Raw genomic sequence first — 17,449 nt, 5'->3', positions numbered from 1 at the left:
CCTGCTACATGCCTCTTGCCACATATAAAGCATTGTTTATGGTTCAGGGGGTTAAGATATAGATGTCTTGGGTGGGGGTGGGGATGTTCATCCTTCCATATATGCCCAGCATTTACATCACTGCCAGGACAGGAAGAACCAAGACCGAGACCCAACACCCAGTCTCCAGTGTTCCCTCTAGCTGCAGTGCTTGGGCTTGCTGGTTGTGTTCTAACAGTCAAACGCAATTGAGCAGTGCTGCAGTGTCTTTACAGACAGACTTCTCAGAGCCCCTACCATGCTGTGCACTCCAATTTTAAACTTACTTCATTAGAGTCTTACTGAGATAGCAGCACACCACACTGTAGTGTGGACACTGCTGCCCGGGCCAGCCTGCCGCGCTGAAAAGGAACCTCAGAAAAGCAGGAACTTCCTTTAGCTCTCAGAGAGCTTGAAGTGGGCAGAGAAAGCCTCAGCTTCACATTTCCTCCTTCAGAGAACACACCTCCCAGTGGGAAGTGGACAGAGGTCCCTGAGTTAGAGATTCCTGCAGAGAGAGGGCAGGGTCCATATTAGCCACACTGGCTGAAATGCCTCATACTGTCAAGTAAAGAACACAGCAGCCATCTGCAGCAGTGAACTTGGAGTCGTCATCCATATCTGGAGAAAGGTCACCTGTGAGAGGAAAAGAGAAAATGCTAGGGCCTAGGTGGGTTTACAATGATCTCATTACAACAGACAAAGGGCAAAGGAGGTGTCATTACTTTGGTAAGCTGAAGGGGTTTACACCTCTGAGTTTGCTTTTTCCTCTGCAGATGAGGTAACGTCTCATCCTCACACTCAAGGCAGAGGCTCAGGATCCTCCATCCTGACAGTGCGTAGAGAAGAACAGACTGTTTGTTCCTCTCAAGCCAAAGCTAGCAGTCAGCCCACATCCAACCTCAACCCTCAGCTCAGGCTTCTGAGCCATCACCAGTCCAGCCTTGAGAAGGCCATCTGACTGCAGCTTCTCATAATGACCACCAGAGGGAGTAGCTCTCATTGGCAAAGGCTGATTTCCCTCTTCCAATTTCCCCTCTGCTTGCACCCTCCAATTTCTTAGGTTTCGGGGCCCGGGATTTCATGCTCAAGGGAAGGTAGGGGGTGCAGCTCTAGTTAGGGAATGGAAAGTGTGATATAGGACAAAAAAAATGCTGGATTTTGTTGAGTTTAAGTAAGGACTCAAATGGAACCTCAATTCTGCATTTAAAAGTCCAGCCGGGCAGTGGTGGCACTTGGGAGGCAGAGGCAGGCTGATTTCTGAGTTCGAGGCCAGCCTGGTCTACAGAGTGAGTTCCAGGACAGCCAGGGCTATCCAGAGAAACCCTGTCTCGGAAAAAAACAAAATCAAGAATAAACAAACAAACAAAAAAACTCAGTCCAGCAGCAGCAGGATGTGGTGGTGCAAGCCAGTGGTACACTGGTCCGAAATGCCTTGTAATGTCCAAGTAAAGAACAAGTGGCCTCGAGCTGGAGAGATGGCTCAGTGGTTAAGAGCACTGACTGCTCTTCCAAAGGTCCTGAGTTTAATTCCCTGCAACCACCACATGGTGGCTCACAACCATCTGAAATGGAATCCGATGCCCTCTTCTGGTGTCTCTGAAGACAGCAACAATGTACTCACATATATAAAATAAATAAATAAATCTTAAGAACAACTGGCCAGCCAGGTGATGTTGGCGCTCGTCTTTAATACCAGCACTTTGAGAGAGTTGGATCTCTGAGTTCGAGGCCAGTCTGGTCTACAAAGCAAGTTCCAGCACAGCAAGGACTACATAGAAAAATCTTGTCTTAAAAAAAGTCGAAAAGCCGCCGGGCAGTGGTGGTGCCTGCCTTTAATCCCAGCACTTGGGAGGTAGAGGCAGGCAGATTTCCGAGTTAAAGGCCAGCCTGGTCTACACAGTGAGTTCCAGGACAGCCAGGGCTATACAGAGAAACCCTGTCTCGAAAAACAAAACAAAACAAAATCAAAAAGCCAAACCAAACCAACTAACTAACCAAACAAACAAACAAAAAAAAAACCCCACTGTATATCAAAAGGCATTAAAACACATTCAGCAAAACCCAGAGTGGAAGATTTGTACCACTTTGTCCTGAAATTTTTAATTCTTTTTTTTTTTTCCTCCAAGACAGTGTTTCTCTGTGTAGCCCTGGCTGTCCTGGAACTCACGCTGTAGACCAGGCTGGCCTCAAAGTCACAAAGATCTGCCTGTCTCAGCCTCCTGAGTGCTAGATTTAAAGGTGTGCACCCTGAAACCTGACCAAAATTTGATTTATTTTCATTTTTTGATACAAGGTCTTTCTGTGTAGTCTTGGCTGTCCTGGAACTCACTCTGTAGACCAGGCTGGCCTTGAACTCACAGAGATCCTCCTGCCTCTGCCTCTCAAGAGCTGGAACTAAAGGCGTGCGGCATCACTGAAATTTAATTCTTTTTTTTTCTTTTTTCTTTTTTTTTTTCCCAAAACGCTTTATTTATCAATATTTGTATAAACATATATACTTATACATGTATACATATATAAACAATAATTAAACAATAAGATGTATTCAAAAAGTATGGGGGGTTGGGAAAAGTGGGAGGAAGGAGAGAAAGGGGAAAATTATGTAAATACAGTGTTCATATATGAAATTCTCAAAAAGGAATCCAGTTTTTTAAAATGTTCAACAGATTAACTAACATTTTACAATATGAAAATAAATATGACCTATAATTATATTAAAGGACATTTTAACTCACTACAAACTTTGATGTTTAAAATGAGATCAATAAAGATTATTTTACCCAGCATACTATCAAAAACCACAATAACGTTCTATAATTCAAACAATAATGTTCTATAATTCAAAGTATTTCTGAGAACAAGAAAATAGATTGTCAGGAGCTAAGTCAGCAGAACCAGGGAACACTGTGTGTGTGTGTGTGTGTTTATCAAATCATAATTTTACTTTTTAACATGGGGGTTATAAACACAAAAATACAAGATGTGGGAAAGGGGATGACACAGGAGCATAGGTGTTCAGGGGGAGTACAGATATCTTTCAGAACAAGGTATCAGCTGTGTGAAGGTTCAGGGGTCAGGTCACTATGACTCTGCCTATGATTCATTGTCCTTATCTAATTTGGAACTATCTGCCAAAGGCTGCCTATTTACCAGGTCTATGACTACTCAGGCTGGTATATTTCAACAAAAGCTGCCTGTTTACAATAGTTTATAGCCCTCTGTTTCAGTGTTTTTTTCCATACAGACCCAAGACTTTGTGTTAGCAGGCATGTAAGTCAGGCCTATTGCTGATTTTAGACTTATGGCTGATTTTAGGCCTTCAGTGTATAAGCAGGGCTGCCCCTGACATCTCCTCCCTTCTCCAAATATAGAAGGGCTATGGCAATTCTAATCTTGCCAAGGCAGAGATAGAGGTCTGACCTCCAGTAATTAAAGGGGACCTTGTAATGGCTCTAGTCTTCCTGTCGTTGTTCAGTGAGGCATGAGAGCCATACCCGTCCCGATGTCTTTTTCCTGGAGAGGGGATACTTTTGACACCAACCCCTATGCAGTCAGGCTTGTCCTCAGGGAACCCAGAAACATATTTTTAACTTTTTTTTTATATTCCCTTGCAGTGCTTAGCCTCGCAGCCTTAGCAAGAATTCAGATCGACAGACAGAGGGGGTTCTGGGTGGCCCCTCTCTGCTTGGTCTAGGGGTGGAAGTCCCCTCTTTTAGGTTGGGTGGAGATGGGATTTGGGAACACCCTGGATAGAGTAACAACCTCATCTTGAGTCTCATGGTTCCCTCATAGCTAACTTATGACAATGTATCTGAATAGATTTTGCTATCAGATTATCTATCTTGTGTTTCACAAAGTTAGTCAGCCTATTTAAGGCCCAGGGACCAAAAGAAATAAGCAAAAATAACCCAATTAATGGTCCCAAGATGGAAGGAAGTAGGATTGACAATCATGGAGAGGTTGAAAACCAATTCTTGTACCAGCTCTCATCGTTCTCTTTCTCTCTTTGTCTTCTCTCAAGACCTTCTCTGGCCTTTTTCATGCTCTCTTTAACCATCCCCCTGTCTTGTCTATGTAATAGCAACATTCATCTTTAAGGGCTGTACACAGTCTAGAGCTGTACACGTCTTTTCAATTGTAAAAGAGTAAATCAGGTCCAATAAAGTCCTTCACAATTTTTGACAATCACTTCAGACAATGAAACGAGAGATTTCTTCAGGATTAGTAATGGCAATCTCTAGCTATTTGATGTCCTTGTCATTGGCCCATCGAAGGTCTGAGTAGTATAAGTCCAGAAGCCAGCATCAGGATTAGAACTCCTAACAGCAGACATCACCAGTGATTAATTTTTTATCTGGAAAGGAAAAAAGAAGGTAATTCTCAGGGAAATTTCTCTTCCCTGGATGTCAATTGTTATTCATCTTATTTATAATTGGGCCTGGTTTTGTCGGGGTATCTATTTAGTTCATTAATCTTTTTGGTGGCCATTTAGCTGTGCCTTCTGTGGTATCAAACATGCATATCAATCCTCGGCCCCATGTAGGAACTGGGTCCTGGCCATTCCATTTAAGAGTAAAAGGGTCCTTTCCACATAGTTGTGGCTAGTTTTTATTGGTCTCAGCGATGCCAGAGGCAATCAGCAGCAGATTTGCCATGAGCTTTCAGTTTTAGAAAGTTAAGAGTAAACAAGGCATGCCCCTTCCACCCTAAGAGAGTCATGAAGACACTATTTAAAGAAATATAATTCTTTATCAATAATTTCTTTTATTAAAGGACTATTATAAAACAGCCAACAATTAATCTATATCAATCTATATAATATATAAATTAATGAGAGCTTCTTCTACTTTTTGTAAAATTACTCCTCTTTTTTCAATTAATTGTTGAGAGAAATTAGGATTTGCATCTCTCTTGAGAATATTAAACAGAGACATAAATTCTTTTATGAAGAGCTTAAAATAAGATCTTAGCCAATAAGCATCTCCTGGAAACCTTTGAAAATCGTTTGAAATAAGTAAACTATCTTTTTTTTCCAGACCCATTATCTAGATTTTTTTGATATTTTACATATTTACCTTTCACTGTTATCTCCACTTCCTTTTTCCCCCAAAACCCCTTATCCCATACCCCCTCTTCCAATTTTTATGAGGGTGTGTTCCCACCATTCTCCCAATCCCGCCTCCCTGCTCTCGAATTCCCTAACACTATGGATCCAATCTTTCGGGGAACATGGCCCTCTACTTCCACTGTTGCCTAACAAGGCTACCCTCAGTTACCTATACAAGTGGAGCCATGAGTCCCTCCCTTTCTGTTCTCAGGCTGGAGGTTTAGACCCTGGGGAGCTCTGGTTGAGTATTTTGCTACTCCTTCTAAAAAAAAAAAAAAAAGCACCCACACTTTGGTTTTCCTTCCTCCTCTTGAGTTTTATGTGGTCTATGCATTGTGTCTTAGGTATTGTGAGCTTTTGGGCTAATATCCACTTATCAGTGATTGTATGCCATGTATGTTCTTTTATGATTGGGTTACCTCACTCAGGATGATATTCTCAAGCTCCATCCATTTGCCTAAGAATTTCATGAGCTCATTGTTTTTAATAACTGAGTAGTACTCCATTGTGTAAATATACCATATTTTCTGTACCCATTCCTCTCTTGAAGGACATCAGGGTTCTTTCCAACTTCTGGCTATTATAAATAAGGCTGCTATATACATAGTGGAGCATGTGTCCCTGTTGTATTTTGAAACATCTTTTGGGTTTATGCCAAGGAGTGGTATAGCTGGGTCCTCAGATAATACTATGTTCAATTTTCTAAGGTACCACCAGACTGATTTCCATAGTGGTTGTACCAGCTAACAATCCCACCAACAATGGAGGAGTGTTCCTCTTTGTCCACATCCTCACCAGCATCTGCTGTCACCTGTGTTTTCGATCTTAGCCATTCTGACTGGTGTGAGGTGGAATCTCAATGTTGTTTTCATTTGCATTTCTCTGATGACTAGGAATGTTGAACACTTCTTTTGGTACTTCTCAACCATTCGAGATTCCTTAATTGAGAATTTGTTTATATAGTAAATTACATTGATGGACTTCCGTATATTGAACCAACCCTGCATTCCTGGGATAAAGTCTACTTGATCATGATGGATAATTGTTTTGATGTGTTCTTAGATTCGGTTTTTGAGAATTTTATTGAGTATTTTTGCATCGATATTCATTAGGGAAATTGGTCTGAAGTTCTCTTTCTTTGTTGGGTCTTTGTGTGATTTAGGTATGAGCATGATTGTGGCTTCATAGAATGAATTGGGCAGTGTTCCTTCTATTTCTACTTTGTGGAACAGTTTGAAAAGAATTGGTATTAGATCTTCCTTGAAGGTCTGATAGAATTCTGCACTGAAACCATCTGGTCCCAGACTTTTTTTTTTTTTTTTTTTTTTTTTTTTTTTTTTTTTTTTTTTTTTTGGTGACTAGATTTTTAATGACTGCTTCTATTTCTTTCAGGATTATGGGACTGTTTAGATGGTTTATCTGCTCCTAATTTAACATTGGTAACTGGTATTTGTCTAGAAAATTGTCCATTTCATCTAAATTTTCCAATTTTGTTGAGTATAGGCTTTTGTAGTAGGATCTGATGATTTTTTGGATTTCCTAAGTTTCTGTTAGTATGTCCCCCGTTTCAGTTCTGATTTTATTAATTTGAATACTATCTCTCTGCCCTCTGATTAGTCTAAGGGTTTATCTATTTTGTTGATTTTCTCAAAGAACCAACTCCTAGTTTTATTGATTCTTTGTATAGTTTTTTTTGTTACTATTTAGTTGATTTCAATCCTGAGTTTAATTATTTCCTTCTGTCTACTCCTCTTGGGTGTATTTGCTTCATTTTGTTCTAGAGCTTTCAGGTGTGTTGTCAAACTGCTAGTGTATGCCCTCCCCAGTTTCTTATTGTAAGCACTTAGAGCTATGAGTTTTCCTCTTAACACCGCTTTCATTGTGTCCCATAGGTTTTGGTACGATGTGTCTTCATTTTCATTAAGTTCTAAAAAGTTTTTAATTTCTTTCCTTATTTCTTCCCTGACCACGTTATCATTGAGTATTGTTCAATTTCCATGTGAGTGTGGGCTTTCCCTTGTCTTCCTGTTTGTGTATCCAGCCCATTAGCCTATGTCTTTTTATTGGGGAATTGAGTCTATTAATGTTAAGAGATATTAAGGAGAGGAGATTGTTGCTTCCTGTTATTTTTGTTAACAGCAGAGACATTATTTGTGTGTTTATCTTCTTTTGAGTTTGTTGGAAGAGGATTACTTTCTTGCTCTTTCTGGGGTATAATTGCCCTCCTTATATTGGTGCTTTCCTGCTATTATTCTTTGTAGTGCTGGGTTTGTGGAAAGATATTGTGTAAATTTGGTTTTGTCATGGAATATCTTGGTTTCTCCATCTATGGTAATTGAGAGTTTTGCTGGTTATAATATCCTGGGCTGGCATTTATGTTCTCTTAGGGTCTGTATGACATCTGTCCAGGATCTTCTAGCTTTTATAGTCTCTGGTGAGAAGTCTGGTGTAATTCTGATAGGTCTGCCTTTATATGTTACTTGGCCTTTTTCCCTTACTGCTTTTAAAATTCTTTCTTTGTTTTGTGCATTTTGTGTTTTGATTATTATGTGACGGGAGGTATTTCTTTTCTGGTCTAGTCTATTTGGTGTTCTGTATGCTTCTTGGATGATTATGGGCATCTCATTCTTTAGGTTAGGGAAGTTCTCTTCTATAATTTTGTTGAAGATATTTATTGGCCCTTTAAGATGGGAATCCTCTCTTTCTTCTATACCTATTATCCTTAAGTTCTGTCTTCTCATTGTGTCCTGAATTTCCTGGATGTTTTGTGTTAAGAACTTTTTGCATTTTGTGTTTTCTTTGACAATTGTGTTAATATTTTCTATGGTATCTTCTGCACCTGAGATTCTCTCTTCTACCTCTTGTATTCTGTTGGTGATGCTTGCATCTATGACTCCTGATTTCTTTCCCAGGTTTTCTTTATCCCTGGTAGTCTCCCTTTGTGATTTCTTAATTGTCTCTACTTCCATTTTTTATGTCCTGGATGTTTTTATTCAATTCCTTCACCTGTTTAGTTGTGTTCTCTTCTAATTCTTTAAGGGATTTTTGTGTTTCCTCTTTAAGGGCTTTCACCTGTTTATCTGTGTTCTCCTCAATTTCTTTGAGGGTGTTATTTATGTCCTTCTTAAAGTTCTCTATCATCGTCATTAGAAGTGATTTTAGATCTGACTCTTGCTTTCCTGGTGATATGGGTAATTCAGGACTTTCTAATGTGGGAGAACTAGGTTCTGATGAAGCCGAGTACACTGGGCTGCTGGTGGTTGTATTCTTGCGCTTGTCTTTCCCCATCTGGATCTCCTTGGTGCTACCTGAGCTGTCTCTGACTGGAGCCTTGTCTTTCCTATTATCTTGGTTGTATCAGAACTGTTTGGGATGAGTGTTACTGCTGGGGTTAGAGCTGAGGTCCAAGCCCTGCTCAGTGTTCAGGCAAAAACAGGAAGGAACCAGTGCTCTGGGCCAGGAGTGAATTCCTGGGTCCCTGTGGGTCTTGGCTACTCCCTGTTTGGGTAGAGTATTGCTGTCTCCTGACCTGAGATACCGCCCAGGTTAGAACTCCTGAGAGCCCTGCCACCTCTGGGTTTTGTGAGGTTGGGTACAGAGCTGCCTCCTGGGATCTGCTCTATGCTCGGGCCCAGACAGGAAGGAACCGGTATGCCCACCCAGGAGTGAATTCCTGGGTCCCAGTGGGTCCCAGTTACTTTCTATTTGGTGTGAGTGTTGCTGCCTCCTTAACTAAGATACTGCCTGGCTTAGAGCTCTTGAGAGCCCGCTTTCTCTGGGTTCTGTGAGATTGGGTGCAAAGCTATCTCCCGGGATCCACTGAGCCCTCAGGCCCAGACCGGAAGGTACCAGTGCTCCTGGCCAGGAGTGAATTCCTGGGTCCCTGTGGGCCCCCCCCCCCCCCCCGTTACTCCCTGTTTGGGGGTGGGTGTTGCTGATTCCTTACCTGAGATACTGCCCAGGTTAGAGCTCCTGGTAGCCCCACTTCATCTAGGTTTTGTGAGGTTGGGTGCAGAGCTGCTGCTGGTGGTCCGCTCAGTGCTCGGGCCCAGACCGGAAGTCCTGAAAATTAATTCTTAATGGAAAACAGAAGTAGGAAAAGATATCTGTCTAATGAAAGATGATTCGTGTGAATACATTAAAATTTTATTCCTATAAAGAAAGATATTCAACTTTGGGGTTTTTTTGTTTGTTTGTTTGTTTGTTTGGTTGGTTGGTTGGTTGGTTTGGTTTGGTTTTGGTTTTTGGTTTTTCGAGACAGGGTTTCTCTGTGTAGCCCTGGCTGTCCTGGAACTCACTCTGTAGACCAGGCTGGCCTCAAACTCAGAAATCCGCCTGCCTCTGCCTCCCAAGTGCTAGGATTAAAGCCGTGCGACACCACCGACCGGCAATATTCAACTTCAATGTTGAGGAAATGCAAAATGAAAGCATTTTACATCCTGGTCAAAGAAATTTTTAAAAAGCCTGGCTTTTACACCCAGTGCCAGAGAGGAGAAGGAGGATCCAGGAGCCCTTCCAGTCTGTGTCCATTTTGGAAAATAGTTTGGTCCTCCTTCCCAACTTGAATATTCACAGACTCGATTCAGAAGTAGTTTTAAGACTGAGGGAAGGGGATGAAGCAGTGAGAAAGAGACCACCAGGAAGTGGGAACCATCTTCTGAAGGAGGAGCCTGCTGTGCAGAAAGCGGCCTTTTAATGTTTAGAACACTTCTATTAAGAAACAGCTAGAACAAGAAATACCTGGAAAATGATACCCAAAAGGCCAGAAAGCTTACTGCAGTGTACTAAATCCTAATAGTTGTCAGGGAGATTGGGCTGGCTGGTTTTGTGCCTCCCTTGAGGACATGCCTCCATGAGATCCAGCTGTAAGGCATTTTGTCAATTAGTGATCAAGGTGGGAGGGCCCATTGTGGGTGGTGCCATCCCTGGGCTGGTAGTTCTGGGTTCTATAAGAAAGCAAGCTGAGCAAGGGGAAGCAAGCCAGTAAGTAACTTCCCTCCATGGCCTCTGCATCAGCTCCTGCTTCCTGACCTGCTTGAGTTTCAGTCCTGCTTCCTTTGGTGATGAACAGCAACATGGAAGTGTAAGCTGAATAAACCCTTTCCTCCCAAACTTGCTTCTTGGTCATGATGTTTGTGCAGGAATAGAAACCCTGACTAAGACAGAGCTATTGCTATAAGCACAGAGAAGAACACTCATCCACATGGTTATAGTGCAGCACTGGGGATGTAGCACAGTGACAGAGTGCTTGCCTAGCATAGTCAAGGGTCTGGGTTCAATCCCAGCACCACAAAAACAAAATAAGAGTCATAGCATTGAGCATTCTGAATTCTCGAATTATGCATGTGTCTCTACTTAAGAAAACCATGCTTTATGGTTGTACCATAACCCACCAACTCCATTCCCAGGCATACAGCACACGGAAGGGAACAAGAAAGCATGCCACAGGACGAACAAGAAGCCAGCAAGATGGCTCGGCAGACAGGGGCTTGCTGCTGAGCCAGAACCTGAAGTTAACCCTAGGACCTATGTAAAGGTGGAAGGAGAGAACTGGATCCAAAGAGTTGCTCTCTGACCTTCACACATGTGCTGTGGCGTGACACATGTGCTGTAGCATGACACATGTGCTGTAGCGTGCACCATCACCACACACAAAATAAACAAATGATGTAATAAAAATTCGTTTTTAAAAAGATGTGTGAGGTGGTGGCACACGCCTTTAACCCCAGCACTTGGGAGGCAGAGGCAGGTGGATTTCTGAGTTCGAGGCCAGCCTGGTCTACAGAGTGAGTTCCAGGACAGCCAGGGCTACACAGAGAAACCCTGTCTCGAAAAACCAAAAGAAAAAAGAAAAAAAAAAAAAGATGTGTGAGAATGTTCACAGTAGAAGCAAACAGATCTCCGTGAGTTCGAGGTTAGCCTGATCTATCAAGCTAGTTCCAGGACAGCCAAGCTACACAGAGAAACCCTGCCTCAAAAAATAAAATAAACAAAAGGGGGGGGGGTATAGTAATACGACTCATGCAGCCAGAAACCTATCAGCAGGAAAATAGATAAACCAGCATAGTCACACCATGAAATACTACACAGCAAGAGGCACCCCACCAACATACAACATGGACAACTCAAATATACAATTTTGAGCCAAGCAATCAGCCTCCAAAGAGTACATGCTGTGAAACTCCTCTTTTATAAAGTTCAAAGGCCTAGATAAGACTGGGGTGGTGCTCACCTGTAGTCCCAGTACTTAGGAGGCAGGTAGACCAGGGGTTCAAAGTCACCATTGGCCATGTGTCATCTGGGCTCATGAGATACTGTCTTTAAAAGGACAAATGAGCCATTGATGGTGGCACACACCTTTAATTCCAACACTCAGGAGGCAGAGGCAGGTGGAACTGTGTGAGTTCAAGGCTAATTTGGTCTACAAAGTTCCAGGACAGACAGGGCTGTTATACAGAGACACTCTGTCTTGAAAGGGGGGTGGGAGGGGCAAAAATATACTTAAAAACAGTAATATTGGGGTCTTCGTACTGAGTCAGGAAGTGGCTTTCACCCTAACCAAGAGCCTACCTGTAATTGGTACCCCATTACAAAGAAAAACTCAGTCTTTTCCAATGGCGTCTCACAGGGTATCTTTGCTTCAGTACAGGCCTGATGCCCAGGATAGATGACAAACACAAAGCAAACTCAATGAGATCTTTGTAGACTTTTGTTTTGTTTGGAAAATTTTGTTTATTTGTCTTTTACTTGTTTATTTGGGTTTCTGCTTTTGTGGATTATATGTGTGTTTTGTTTTATGTTTGTTTTTTAAAAGAAAGAAAAGGTGTGTTGTTTGGTGGGTAGGGGTAGGGGGGTGAGGAGAATGTGGGAGGAGTTAGGGGAAGAGAAATTTGCAATCAGAATATATTGTATGGGAATTTTTTTTTCAATTAAAATTGAAAATTGGGATGGGGGTGGTACATGATGATATCTGAGTTCAAGGCCAGCCTGGTCTACAAAGTGAGTTCCAGTGTGATAGCCAGAGCTATACAGAGAAACCATGTCTCAAAATTAACAAGAGAGAGAGAAAGAGAGGGAGAGAGAGAGAGAGAGAGAGAGAGAGAGAGAAAGGAAAAGGAAAGAAAGAAAAGACAGAAAGAGAAAAAGAAAAAAGCCCCTTTCCCCCACAAAAAAAAAAACCGGTGCTGGTTGGTCAGGGTAGAGTGCCTTGGCTGCCGTCTGAAATATACATATACCAAGTGTCATGCATGCCTGTAATCCCAGCATTCAAGAGAGAGGCAGGAGGATTAGAAACTCAAGATTGTAAATTTGAGACTAGCCTGGGCTTCAGGAAATATTGTCTTTAAAAAAAAAAAAAAAGGTGTGTGTGGTGGGGGAGGGGCTGAAGAGAGGCGCAGTGGTTAGGAGCACCTGCTGGTCGTGCAGAGGACCAGAGCTTGATTCCCAGCACCCAAGTGGGGGCTCACAATCACCCATAACTCCAGGTCCAGGACATCTGATGCCCTCTCTGACCTGTGAGGGTCAGAACCAGTCACACATGTGGTACATTTACATACATTCAGGCCACACGTAAAAAATGAATAAATCTAGAAAAAGAAAAGCAGAGAGGAGGATGGTGGTCACCTGGGGAAGGGAAGGCCCTGGGAAGGGTTGGATGGGAGGGGCACTGGCCATCTTCTTTCTGCTTATTGGTCACTTACAGATCGAGGCAGCAGAACTGATTTTATTTTATGAAAATGTATCACTCTGGACACACCTGGGTTTTTACCTGATGGACTGTAGTGTGGTTGGATAAATGTGCCAAGTTCCACATACAATTGAGTGGTTCTTTTGGAGGGGGTGTAAGCCTTAACAGGTGGGGCTTAGAGAAAGATCCTTAGGTCACTGGAGATAAAAGCATTTTCTTTGTAAACTCTTTGCCTCAGGTTTCTTTATTTTTTTTTCTTGTTTTTAGTTTTTTGTTTGTTTGTTTGTTTGTTTTGTTTTTGAGATACATCTCACTATGTAGCCCCAGCTGACCCGGAACTTGCTGTGTAAACCAGGCTGGCCTCGAACTCACAGACTCCAGTGTAAGCATTAAAGGCAAGCGCCACTACTCATGGCCCCAAGTCAGTTTGTTGAAGAGACAGAAGATAGACCAACACATGTGATACATTTAAATCAATTTCCACCTTCACAGAACAAAGATTCTTTTTTAGGTGTGTGTGTGTGTGTGTGTGTGTGTATGCAGATACATATGAGAACTTGTGTGTCAAAAGCCAGCTTTGACACCACAAGATAAACTGAGTCAGGCAGCAAGGTGTGGCATCAGGAACTGGGGTCATTGCTGAAAGTAGCTGATGGTGTTGGACTGTAAAATCCAAAACCAGGGGATGTGCTCCCCCAGAAACTCACATGGACAGGATTTGCTGCAATAACATGAGGTTTAATGGCACTGGTACACCAGGGCTCCCTTGCATTGTAGGCAAGAGAACCCCGGAGTTGAGGTTAAGAGCAGTTTTTATACAGTTTAAGGGGTGGCCTAGGGAAACAGTGACTAAGCACAATATGATTGGCAGAACAGTGTGACTTTTAAACTGACTGGTCTTTGGGGAATAGGGTGGCAAGGATCTCCCTTGTCTGTAAGTGTCAAGGGTTGGTCTGTCTACATGCTCTGGGCCTTCCCCACCCACAGGTGGGTTCCCTCCCCTGTGATCTGAGGAATGTTAATCCACTTTTCCTCTGAATGTTAATCTAGCAGGGTAATCCAGCTGGTGTCCTGGGACTAAGGAATGTGCTCCTCCCAGGATGTGTCGAGGCAGTTAAAAATTAACTTTAACTAAAAATTAAGTTTAACCAAATTCCTACATTCTCCCTAAACTAAAGTTTAACTGAATTTCTACAATGGGAGTCAGAGCTAAGAGGAGCTGACAGGGGTCAGTCCACAGTGCGACTGACAGGGGCTGCTGCCTATGGCAGCCAGCAATTAGCAAAAAAGAAAAGGGTGAAATCAAATACACAGAATGGTTGAAGCAAAGGCAGGTTCCAGCAGTTTTTTCTTTGTACACACAGACACACACACACACACACACACACAGACAGACAGACACACACACACACACACACACACACAGTGGTTGAAGCAAAGGCAGGCTCCACCAGTTTTTTACACACACACACACACACAGTGGTTGAAGCAAAGACAGGCTCCAGCAGTTTTTACACACACACACACACACACACACACACACACACACACACAGTGGTTGAAGCAAAGGCAGGCTCCAGCAGTTTTTTACACACACAGATACACACACACACAGTGGTTGAAGCAAAGGCAGGCTCCACCAGTTTTTTCTTTGTACACACACACACACACACACACACACACACACACACACAGTGGTTGAAGCAAAGACAGGCTCCAGCAGTTTTTTACACACACACACACACACACACACACACACACACAGTGGTTGAAGCAAAGGCAGGCTCCAGCAGTTTTTTCCCCTTTAGGCAATTTTTTTCTGTTTAGCAAGTTGAATTACCACAAAAACATATTCTTTAAAAACAGATCAGAATCATTACACAAGAGGAAATTGCAACAGGATTATTAATTATGTATTTCTTTTTTGAAACGTATATCTAACAATTTTCATCTATCTTTGCACAAGCTCATTGTAACCCCAAAGCAGTAATTCTTTTGTCAGAGATTAACAAAGTTTAAGCAGACCAAGTCTATAGCAGCAGCAAGTTTCTCCCTGTGCTCCGGGAGACAATCTGGACTTACTAAGGAACACGTCATCTATCTCGCATCTTAGTTTTGAAGTCTCAATCAGCTAGACTTGCTAGTCATCTGTTTTCTGTTCTTACACTCATAATAGAATTGTTTATGCTTTATTCATAACCCTTTTATTTCATGGTGCACACAGATACACACACACACACACACACACACAGTGGTTGAAGCAAAGACAGGCTCCAGCAGTTTTTACTCTGTGGTAACAGAAAACCTGTTACCACATCCCTAGACCACCAGACCAGGGAACTCAGGCCCTATTACAGTGAGTGCTTTCTTTGATCATTAACCTGTCCCAAGCCTGTTTTTCTTGCTACTTCAACTACATGCTTGCAATGCAAGGACACTCACTGTGCTCCTTTCTCTAACTCATGCAGCTCTTGCCAGTCTATGAGGAAGGGGCACATTCTAGACAACCTTCTATCAACTACCCCGACTTCCCAAAATTACTTAAATCAAACTAACTTCCTAAAACTCCTTACATCAAATCAGGATTTCCAGAAGTCATAATTAATTCATCTAAACAGCATTATCTCAAGAACTTTTATCTTTTTTTTTTTTGTTTGTTTGTTTTTTTGTTTTTGTTTTTTGTTTGTTTTTTGTTTTTTGAGACAGGGTTTCCCTGTATAGCTCTGGCTGTCCTGGAACTCACTCTGTAGACCAGGCTGGCCTCGAACTCAGAAATCCGCCTGTCTCTGCCTCCCAAGTGCTGGGATTAAAGTAGTGTGCCACCACTGCCGGGCAAGAACTTTTATCTTCATGTTGATCTGAAGGAAACTTGCCCAACAGAGTGGACCCAGGAAGTAAACACACCAGGCTACGGGGCTGGCGGTGAGAGTCTCCCGCTGTCCACTGACACCAAGCCAGATGAATGAGAATGGCGATGACAAACCTGAGAAGGTACAACAGTTGCAAGAAGCGATCTTGAGATTTGGGGACACAATTTTTCAGGGCATACCCATTGTAGTACCTGAGCCAGGGCCTGGGCGGTCTCCAGGGAGCTCTCTTGCTCACCCGTAGCTCCTTCTGCATGGCCCCTGCCACTGGTGCCTGCCGAGGTCAGAGGTGTCAGATCCCCTGGAGCTGGAGCTGCAGGTGGTGGTGAACTAAGTGGATGCTGGGAACAGAACCTGACTCCTCTGCAAGAACAATAAGCATTCATGACTGTTGACCCATCTCTTCAATCCAAAGGGAAACATTCAGAAGAATGATGTAGTGATGGTGGATGTTGTTAACATTCCTTCTAGGCTCCGCCCACAGTTACCTGGCAACAGCCAGGTATGCCTGACTCTAAAAAAGGGGCTGCTTGCCCCCTCCTCACTCTCTTACCCTCTTCTCTCTTTCCTCTCTGCCCCTTCTTTTCCCATTTCTCTCCCCAGTCTCTCTTCACATGTTCTACTCCTCTTCTCTCCCTCCCCCTTCTCTCTCTTTCTCTACTCCCTCAACTCCCCCCTCATGCCCTGAATAAACTCTATCCTATACTATACCAGTATAGTATAGTATACCCACGGAGACACCCCCTTTCCACCTCACCATATCACATCTCTAATACATACATATATATATATATATATATATATATATCTCCAAACACACACACACACACAAATATATATATATCCAAACACACACACACACACACACACATATATATATATATATATATATATATATATATATATATATATATATACATATACGCATATGTATATATTACAACAGATGTGGTTGGAGAAAAAAAAACTCTAATGCAACTGCTTATAGCCTCAGCAACAGGGAAGAGAAATTACCCTTTGCCATGGTGTGAAAGAGTAGAGCTGGCCCAGGCAGGGGATGAAAGTTGAGTTCAGTGAGACGTGCAAGCTATGATGGATGATGAAGGAACCACCTAGGTCTTCAAGTCTAGAGGTGAGAAGAGAGGTCAGAGCTGGAGGCTCCAGGTCTGGAAGACCTTTCTACCGAGACAGGAAACAAGCCACCAGCCTGAACACAACCTTCAAGGGGCAAGAGGAATCAAGGCCAGGCAAAGTTATCCACCTCTGATCCCAGCAATGAGGAGGCAGAGACTAGAGGCCAGCTCGATCTAGAGTAGGCAAAACAAAGGAGCCCCAGGAAGACTAGCTTGGGAGCCAGGAGGCAAAAGTGGAGGGTGAGGCTTCAGGGAAGTGCAGTGGTCCCAGGTGACTGAGCCTGCTGACCAAACAAGATGAGCAACCTGGCTGTCGGGTCACCAACCTGTGAGCACAGTTTGTGGAACATTGTGTGAAGCGCAGAGCTGAGGACACACGGTGTGAGGCATGGAAAGACCGAACACAACCCTTCTGACTGCCCTTGGGGTTTCACCTTCTTGCCGCAGCTAGAGCAGATTCTAGAGGGTGGGAACGGTGGTTTGGCAGATAAGGCATTGCCTAAGAGGATTGATAAGAATGAAAGGATGAAAGAGGTTTCTCTTCTCTTCCACCTTCCTGTAGCCTGGTCCCAGCCCAGGGATTCCAAGGTTTCCTCTAGGAAAAAGGATCTGGCGTGGGCGGAGCAGGAGGCCC

The 17,449-nt window shown here is 43.0% G+C and overlaps 1 long non-coding RNA gene across 1 annotated transcript; it reads right to left on the bottom strand.

The window, feature by feature from the left end:
- Positions 1 to 14,537: 14,537 nt before the first annotated feature.
- Positions 14,538 to 17,380, bottom strand: LOC143443128 (uncharacterized). The gene is made up of 4 exons (XR_013111879.1): positions 17,142 to 17,380; positions 16,697 to 16,808; positions 15,877 to 16,045; positions 14,538 to 15,798 (listed from the first exon to the last, which is right to left on the bottom strand). It is a non-coding gene; the product is annotated as an uncharacterized LOC143443128 (long non-coding RNA).
- Between the last annotated feature and the right edge of the window lie 69 nt (positions 17,381 to 17,449).

The sequence above is a fragment of the Arvicanthis niloticus genome, chromosome 1 (genome assembly GCF_011762505.2).
Source record: "Arvicanthis niloticus isolate mArvNil1 chromosome 1, mArvNil1.pat.X, whole genome shotgun sequence".
Taxonomy (NCBI): domain Eukaryota; kingdom Metazoa; phylum Chordata; class Mammalia; order Rodentia; family Muridae; genus Arvicanthis; species Arvicanthis niloticus.
The sequence above is the reverse complement of the archived record's forward strand: the minus strand, read 5'-3'. Positions and strand labels throughout refer to the sequence as shown.